This window comes from Rosa rugosa, chromosome 5 (genome assembly GCF_958449725.1).
Source record: "Rosa rugosa chromosome 5, drRosRugo1.1, whole genome shotgun sequence".
Taxonomy (NCBI): Eukaryota; Viridiplantae; Streptophyta; class Magnoliopsida; order Rosales; family Rosaceae; genus Rosa; species Rosa rugosa.
This window is the reverse complement of record NC_084824.1, coordinates 28,978,185-28,987,535: the sequence shown is the minus strand read 5'-3', so window position 1 is coordinate 28,987,535 and position 9,351 is coordinate 28,978,185.

Genomic DNA, 9,351 nt, shown 5'->3' with positions numbered 1-9,351 from the left:
ACAACTCTAAAAACAATCTTTCCTCCTCCTCCTCAAGCAAACCATAAAGCTTGATAGCTGAGTGCTTCTTATGATATCTTTTCATTTTCTACAAACCTTCCAGACTGAATGGTGGATTTAAATGCACATGCACACTGACTTTTGAAGATACATCTCTCTTCAATAGCTTGTGAGTTTCTAGACTAACCGGTGAAGCCTCTTTCTGTACTACTTTGAATCTCAGCACTGGAGTTGTAGTAACCCGAGAAGTTGATGCTGAGCTACCTCTCCTGGTTTCCTCTGAATCCCGATGTCCATGTTGCAATCTTTTATTTGATTCATGACTTCTCTCGTAATGGTCATGCGAATGCCCCTGATTGTTTCTTCCCTTTCTCAACTGGGACTTCTTATGTTCACCTTGTTCTTGAACCTTTCTCAGCCTTTCTTGCTCACGCTCTGCCTCTTCTACCTTCCTGGCAAAAGAAAGTTCACGTTGTTGCCGGCGTTTTTGGGTTTTTATCAAGGGTGCCACACGCTGGTCTCTAGACATCTGACCGTACCACCTATTATCATATGTCACCGGAGGCTTGTATGTTTTTATTCTTCTTCCTCCGTACTTTCTGCTGTCACCTCCAACATAATTCCTGCTAAAGGCCTTTTCAATACTGACTTTGCTTCCTCCATATTCCCTGCTGTTATTCCTAACGTAATTCATTCAATCGGCCCCTTCACGGCCGACCTCGTTAGATTCTGGGGACAACTCTCTCTTGCCTTTGTCTCTAGGAGGACTGCCATAAGAAAGTCTTCTTCGAATTGATCCATGTCCAATTTCATTAGCAACTACTCGGCCATCCCTGGTGGGTTCTTCCTTAATGTTAATATTCTGAACACGACTTGATTTAGTAGTAACAGACGTTCTCTTCCAGCTAGACCAAGCTTCCGGCTTTAGGGTTAAGCCGCTTTTTGGCTTCGGCTCTGAGTGCCGAAGTTGCCTATCCTTTCTTGACTTAGGTACGACCTCCTGCTCTGGTTGCTTACCCTTCTCCTTAGCTCTTTGACTATCAGATTTAGTCGGTTACTGTTAGCCAAATAGCCACCCTCAAGTATAAGGGTAAAGTTATAGTGTAGGGATTATGAGTAGGGGATATCGTACCCAAGGGATTGGAAAAACCACTCTAGCTAAGGAAAACCTAAAGGATGCTAGATGAATATGCAAATGTACAAATTACAAACAAGGGCTCACAAGTGAACCAAAGTTCATAGTGATTATATGCAAGATGGGGTAGTGTTTTGATTTTGGTTTTGGAGATGATTTGATTCGGAAATAGCTAAATGAATACTTGAAATGTAAACTAGCCTAAACTAAATTAGATGTAATAAAATGGATGAGAGTTAGGACTTAAGGTTTTCACCTCTAGCCTTTCTTGCAAACAATGATGCTTCTATAATGAATGTTGCCATTTTAATTAGCCAATTTCTCTCCTTACATCCCTCTCAGATATGACAAGGGACATGCTCCTTTGATGATATCAAGCAACCCCTCTCGGGTGTAGTACTTAACTACTTAAGTCATGCATTTCAATCCGGTTAGGTATCTAATGCATTTACCTAAGTGCATAAAGCTTGGAGATGAAGAAATTATGCAAACCAGCCAAGCTTATCTCTAAGTGATTGTAGTTCACAACCCTAACATGCACATATTATATGCTATCATGCTTCAAACAACCAAGGTTAATCAAGCCTTAATTATTTCTCATGTCATGGCAAATATTCATACCCAAATTGATTAAGTTTAAGCATAAACATTCAACTGTTGACTAGCATGTTAAGGTGCTAAAGAAAAGTGCATCAAACATAACATTTACATCAAAGTCATACAAGATTGGCTAGGGCTTTCAACCCTAGCCCCAACAAACTAACTACTCACTCATAATCAAATACATAAGCTCCAACATGTTTATGAACATCAAACTAAAAAGTAGGGATAGAGAAGTGACTAGTGATGATCAAATTGAGGATGGTGTAGATGAACTCATGGAGGTTTTGTCATGGCGATGATGATTCCTCAAGTGATGATAGACTCATCTCCTTCTTCTTCAAAGATTGATGATGGAATATGAGAAGTAGAAATGATTAAGTTGTGAAATGGTGGAATGGTGAAGCTTTATGTATATGAAATAGAATGGGTAGATGGAAAAGACGATGGCTTTGGTGGTGGTGGTGGTAATAGATGTAATGGATTGATGGTGGTGGTGATGGAGGTTTTGTGGAGGAGATGATAGTGGATTGTAGAGAATATAGAGAGAAAAAGATGTGATGGAGTGGTATATGGGTGATGGTTTATATAGAGAAGAAAGAGAGGGAAGTAATGATGAATAAAAACAAAGCATGAAGGTGGAGTATGAAAGTAATGATGATCTATTAAAGAGATTGGAGTAGAAAAATATATCCAAGGAAAAAGAGAAAAGCATCTAGCTTTCTTTATGTGGGTGGGAAACATGAACATGATGAATGTTGAGCTGGTTTTAGGTCACTTTCTGCCCCTTAATTCCTTCAATTAATTCTCCACTAGGACTTCAGAATGGGTCTCTGACTTCTTCATATAAAATGTTCTCCATGAGTGTAGATCATCCTGGTAAAATTTCAGAGTTAAATTCACTGTGGTTCAGCCATAAATGCTTCTGAAATACGTACAGGTCAGGTTTTCCAGTTTTCGTCTTTTAGAAAATTGGACTGACTGTTTGAAGGCTTTTCACTCAAAACTAGCTCTGGCACTCTTCATAAAAAATGATCATTGGGATGTCTAGGATGAAACTGAAAAGTTTCAACTCATTTAGAATTCGTTTGTTCAGGCGGCTACCCCTCCTTTCTTGTCTAGCTCACTTTCTCCTAGCCGGAGTAGAAAAATGTGCTAAGGTTGGCTTTTTAGTGCATTTCCATGCTTCTCCATCATTTCCTAACATGATAAGGAAAATAAATATATATAAATAAACACAAAGATTAAGTAAAGTACAAGATTAGGAAAATAATGAAATTGGATTAGTCAACATTAAATTGGACTTTAGAACAAGTAATTTTCATGTTTTAGGGCACAAATATGTATATGAATTATGATCCAACAGTTGCAAAATCTGATCAAGACCAAGTTCCTTCTGACACCTACTGCAAAGCACAGTTGCTGCAGACCCCTTAGAAGCTAGTACCTTGGACGGAGAAAGTTTGATGGTGCCGACCACCACCCCTTCAGCCATGGACAAGTCCCTTTGCTTTGAATTCGGACTTGGAGCCCTAACATCAACCATATGGACGGCGGCAGCTGGGAAGGGATCGCTATCTACCTTCATCGTAGACTTAGATTTTTCTGGGAACTTGAGCTTTCCTTGATCAATCAAATCCTGCACCACATCACGAAAAACAACACAATTATTAGTTGAATGTCTCCAAGATTTATGAAATTTACAAAATATTTTTCCTTTCATTTTCTCAACAGAGGGCGACACATGCTCAGAAGATAATTTCATTAATTTTGCAGCTCAAAGATCAAATCGGCCTTGCAAATGTCAAAAGTGTATGTGCGTGGTGGAGATTTATTATGCAGTGAGGGTGCCTTGGAATCTGTTTTCTCTAAAGCCTTGCAGACGAATCCATCGTGAACTCGGCCGAATTGATTTCGGCCATGTCTTCATCACTACTCCACTCCTCAATCTGAGCCGTGCCAATGGCTTGACTTGTGTAATACGTTCCCTTTGAAGCAAGTCTTTTTTGAACCTCTTCTCTCAAAATGGCATCATACCTTAGGACCTTGGATTCAAGTTCATATAGGTCTTTAAATGTCAATCCTTCAATTTTTTTCCTAAACTCAAAACCGAGTCCAGCCAATGCCATCTTCACGAATTCTGATTCAAGTAGTTGTGCTTTACATCTGGCTCGAAGAAGCTTAAACCTTCCAATATATTCTTGAGCCGTTTCATTGGCCGTTTGGAAGGATTTGGCCAACTCAGCCACACGAATATTCTGCTTTGCCTTCTGAAATTGATCATGGAAGGCTCGTTCAAGATCTCTCCAAGTCTGAATGGAATTGGGTGGCAAATTAACAAACCATGAAAACGCTGGCCCGGTGAGAGAATTGATGAATAGTTGCATACGATTCTCTTCACTATTGGCCTCACCACACTGTGAAATGAACCGTCCATTATGCTCCACTGTGGATTGATAGGCGTCTCCTGAAAACAAATGAAAAGCTGGGACACGATATCTATGAGGTAGAGGAACTAGGTCAACATGAGGTGGATATGGTTTCATATACGTGGGTCTATCAACCCGCTGGCGCAAATCGCCAACCACGTCTTCTACCAAGTTCTGCACTTCCTTGAAGAGAACATATCGGTTCAATGGCCTTCAACAAGAAAAACAAGAGGAAGAAAATAAATTCAAAGGGTAACTTTTTTTATTTTTCCTTTCTTTCTCAATTTTGCAGTTGTTACTTATTAGTAAAGTACCTCTAGCTGGGTGTGTTTTGCTAATATGGTTGTTATTAGGACAGAAAAATAAGATACATGTATTATTCAGTATTTAGCAAGTGAGGTTTTGGCTCTTGGTTCTTGGGCTTTAAAGAGCTTTTGTTATTCTGATGCAGATTATGAGGGAACGAAGGAATTGAAGACCAAAGATGAGCATGAATTGACGGGGTAATAAAAGTGGTTCTCTTCTTTTCCTTTTGGCTTTTTTGGCTTATTTTTTTAATTCTATTTACTATCCCAGATAAGTGATGCAAAGATAATGAATTTGTTGTTTTTCTTGTTGAAGGCCATTGAATTTTCCTTAATCCACCAACCCAGAAACTATCATTAATGATGAACTATGAACAATGCTTCCCTCCACAGCTAAATTATATAATTTTATTAGCAAAAGAAGAGAAACTTAAGTGATATAACAATTAAAGCAATTACATTTATACGCTACCTTAACAAATATATGCAACAACTTAGGCATTTGACTATTTTTCAAAATGAATTGTCTGAATGCAGCTCTCTAAGTAAAAATCAATCTCCAACAAATACATTAAAATATTCATAAGCGAATAGATTACAAATTGATTACTAGATTCACTTCAATAGAAAACAAAAGAGGAAGTTAAGAATAAATAAACTTTTGTGGAATTAGTCAAAAAGCACAGACAATGTATATAGGAATTACCGAAGTGTTTTTGGTTTTACACCAACAACATCAAACTTAATGAAACCAACCATTTACAATCATTCATCTTAGTTCCTCTTAGTTTGTCAATGTACTGAGATATAAAGCAAAAGCTACTATGCCAAGTTAATTAAGCACTATAGAAACGTTTGAACGTAAAGACAATGGATTCAGAATGAAACAATAATCCCGATAAAAGGAAACAAAGTTTATATAAGAAGATTATAAAACTTGAAAAGAAATAATGATCAAAATATCAACGATGATAATTCATTTAGACACTGCTGGCCATTGTATTGGTACCCAAACATCAATTCAAGCAACTTATCTAAGAATCCAAACTAAACAAAAGCATGGGCCCGAGAAGACTCTCCTGGTTTGAACCATTTATATAAATTCCAAATCTTGAAGTCCTGAAAAGAAAAATGTTAAACCTTCAATTGAAGGACTCAAACTTTAGTCTGCAATATGCATAGGCATGCCTTACATTTTTAACTTGAAAAGTCGTCAACTCGTCATAGAAACTAGAAAGGCTCATGTGCACCCACCATCTAATCTATCCACATATTTGATATTTCTCTTCCCCTCTTCTTAATTCCCCTACTTTTTCTCAAAGTCATTCACTCACAAGTTTACACCTTTCTCTGATCTTCTTTAACATTGATCACTTTCTGTCATAAAAAAAAAAAAAATCGATCACTGTCTTCTTCCCCCGCCCCCCCCCCCCCCCCCCCCCGAGATCTTAAACGTGGCACATCTATCCATAGAGACGGCAGAGTCTTTTTGTTTTTTTTTGAGAAAAAGAAAGAACCTTCAATTAATCAATCTGAAAGCATACATTGGAGTGGGACATAGAACAAAACCCCAAGTACAATCGTGGTTACAGGTACCATCGAGCCAAAGGGCCCAAACTCTAACCACATGACGCCCCTTTCCCAGGCTACAAATTTGACATAATCTCAAGATTCTTGGTAATACCTTGTAGTCACCTGCACAGAAGACTGCGCCCTCTTCCACACCATGTCCAAAAAGTACCAAACCACGTGCAAGGATCGCTCATCAGCAAATTGACAACCAAAATAAACCAAACTTAAAACAAATCGTCCCCGGGAATGACACATTTACATGGCATAACAACTAGACCCAACCCTAGCTCAAGAGAATAAGGGAACAACCCTAACTCAAAGTAGGGACTTATTGACACCAAACTACCTAAAAACCAAAACCTAATAACAAACAAAATAAGACAATCACAACCCATATATATCCTTTTGCCAAGAAACCAACACCGGCCTGCCATTGGATTTCATCATTGGAGTAGTGTGAACGCTGACAACCTCTCGCACGTCAGATATGAACCGCAAAAGACCTCCTCGTACCAACTGTTCAGGATCAGTCTTCCCCCCTCCCAGCCTTCCACAAAACCTCCACCACTGCCAGCATGAAGACAGCCACCAACACAACGTTAGTACCATCCCTCCATTACCAACAACACCAGTTTTCCACCACCACACTCCCATGTAGACCACTGTGTACAACATTCTAGGTCCACAGTTCAAATCTAGACCACCAAGGCTAACCTGCCAAGGCGCAAGAGATTGATGCTGCCAGCCACCCCACCGTCGAAAAGCCCTCCAACCCGGGTCAAAACCCAAAGCATCTGGGCTAGGAAGACTCAGCCAAGCACGAGCGCGTAACCACGACCAAGGTAGATCCACTGTCGTTGCTATCCCAGCAGCAAAAACAGAGAAAGAAAAAGTCCCGCATTCGACCATACTACACCACCAGAATCCACCAAGATCCCGTCCGGCTACAACTGCTATACTCCGACGAGGCAAAGAGCCTTCGTCAGCATTGCAGCGCCGCCGGACAAGGGAAAACCAACGAAAAAAAACCCTACTTTTCACTCCGAGTTTTGTGGAGCAAAAAGACTGACTGGTGGGATATGATTTGGAAGGCTTTATTATCTGAGACGGCAGAGTCTTTAGTAGGCTACTGGCATCAAAAACTTCTATTTTATTTTGAACTAATTAGTTAAGAATTGATTGATTTAATCTATACTATTATTAAGAGAAGACGCTTTCTTAGCCAAAACTGAAAATTTTGACAGATTTAACCCTGAAAGATTAAAAAAACTTTGAGAATAAATTAAATCACAAGGATAAATAGGATAATTATAAAATAGATTTTTATTAAGAAAATTAAAAAGAAATGATTCTACAACCCCTACTTTTCTCTCCCATTATTTTCTCTCTGCAATAACTACCAGTGAATCTATTTCTTCTGCAATAACTACCCACCTTTTTTTTTTTTTAAACGAAAATTTTTCGTACACATGTAGGAGAAATTTTTCTATGCACCAGTCACACCATGTCAGTCGTGTGACGCCCAACCAAATTTTGACATGTATCTTTTTTGTTCAAATTAAAACTCCTTAACTTAACATCGTTAAGTATTAGGAGGAAAGATATTGATATGCAGCTTGTTATCTCTTTTTGACTCGCTATTCAAACTCATCAACTACAGCAAACCCAGATTCAAACACCATGTTTTCTATTTCAATCTTTTTCTTCTTCTTCTTCCCCTTAAGTTTATATCTTAGAAATTACCATCATTTCGAGACAAATTTCCACTAAAATTCTTAAATTAGAAAACCTAATACCTTTATGCGAAAGATTTCACATACCCTTGTTTTTCCTGACCTGGAAATTCGTCATTAGGGATCTGGCCATCTGGATAAGATAACCAAATGATACCTCAAACCTGTGTAAGTCTTGAGAAGAGGAAATTTCACCTTTTTTATAAAAAAAAAAAAGACCAAAATACTCCAGATTCTCACGATTATGAATATTAAAAGCAATAGAAGAGAAAGACGATGTGATTGTGAAGATTTAAAATTAAAGAAGTTTGCTTTCTTGATTATGAACAAGAGATAAAAGCTTAAAGTTGAGGTTGAATCTGGGTTTGATGAGCTGATCTGCAAATAAGATGAAGAAAGTGCAGATTCAATGATGATGAAGAAGAAAACGAGAGGCTAAGGTTATTTGGGTGTTCTAATATTTTATTATTTTGTTCCTTTTCAAAAACCTTTAACAGAGTTAAGTTTTTTTTTTTTTTTTTATCAATAATAAACTTCATTAATAATGAACTGGATACAATGAGTTTTGGCAACATCTCATACACAGAAATGGCCACTGGACTTCACACTGGAACTCCAAAAAGACTGACTGACAGAGCCAAAAAAGGCTCCGACTCAACTACAGACTTAGAAGTTGCACTACAATTAAAAGACAAAGACAATATGCGCAGGAACAGTGAATCATTGACACACAACTTTGTCAACACTAACTCGCCACCCAGAGTCCTCTTGACCTGCCTTTGATCGACCAAGTCTACACTCGTTGTGACTTCGAACCCAACCAAAGTGAGAAGCTGGACTGTCAGACCTGAGACTAAATTAAACCCAAGACCATTGCCACCTAAATGTCAACAACGTCAATCCACACCTGCTCCAAATCGCCATCACCTCCACCCGATATCAACAGGAACAATCCCACTAGAAGGCCAAGGATGATTGTCTATGCCAGTATGCCACCGCCAGACATTTTCGCCACCGCTGCTGACCCAACTCCAGAACAGGACCGACCTCTAGACCACCGAAAAGAAGATTGTCTATGCCAAAATTGCGGTGCCTCTGACCCGACAACTAATACTTAAAACAAAACCTTAAAAGTGACTTATTGCTAAGAAACAAAACAAAAAAACCAAACCCTAAAAACTAGTAATAACTGCCCACCACCAATAGCCCAACAAAACATTAAACCCGGCTCAACCCGGCATCTATGCTGCGGGCCGCCATACCCACCGCCCAACCTATTGCCATCCACCCTCCTCCGACACCTAAATAATTTAAAAGAAAAAACAACTAAATAATTTAAAATAAAAAATAACACATCTTGTGCCTAGGGAAAACCCCAAGCCCAAGACCCAGTCCGGCAAGGAGAGGCCCACAGCCAAGCTAGGGCAAGGAGAGTTAAGTTCTTAAGTCCAATTGTGTAAAAATAGACACGTGTCGAAATTTAGTTGGGGCGTCACACGACTAACGTGGCGTGACGGGAGCATGGAAAACTAATGTCTTGGTAATAAATTAGAACCATTATCAATCCCTTCGAACCC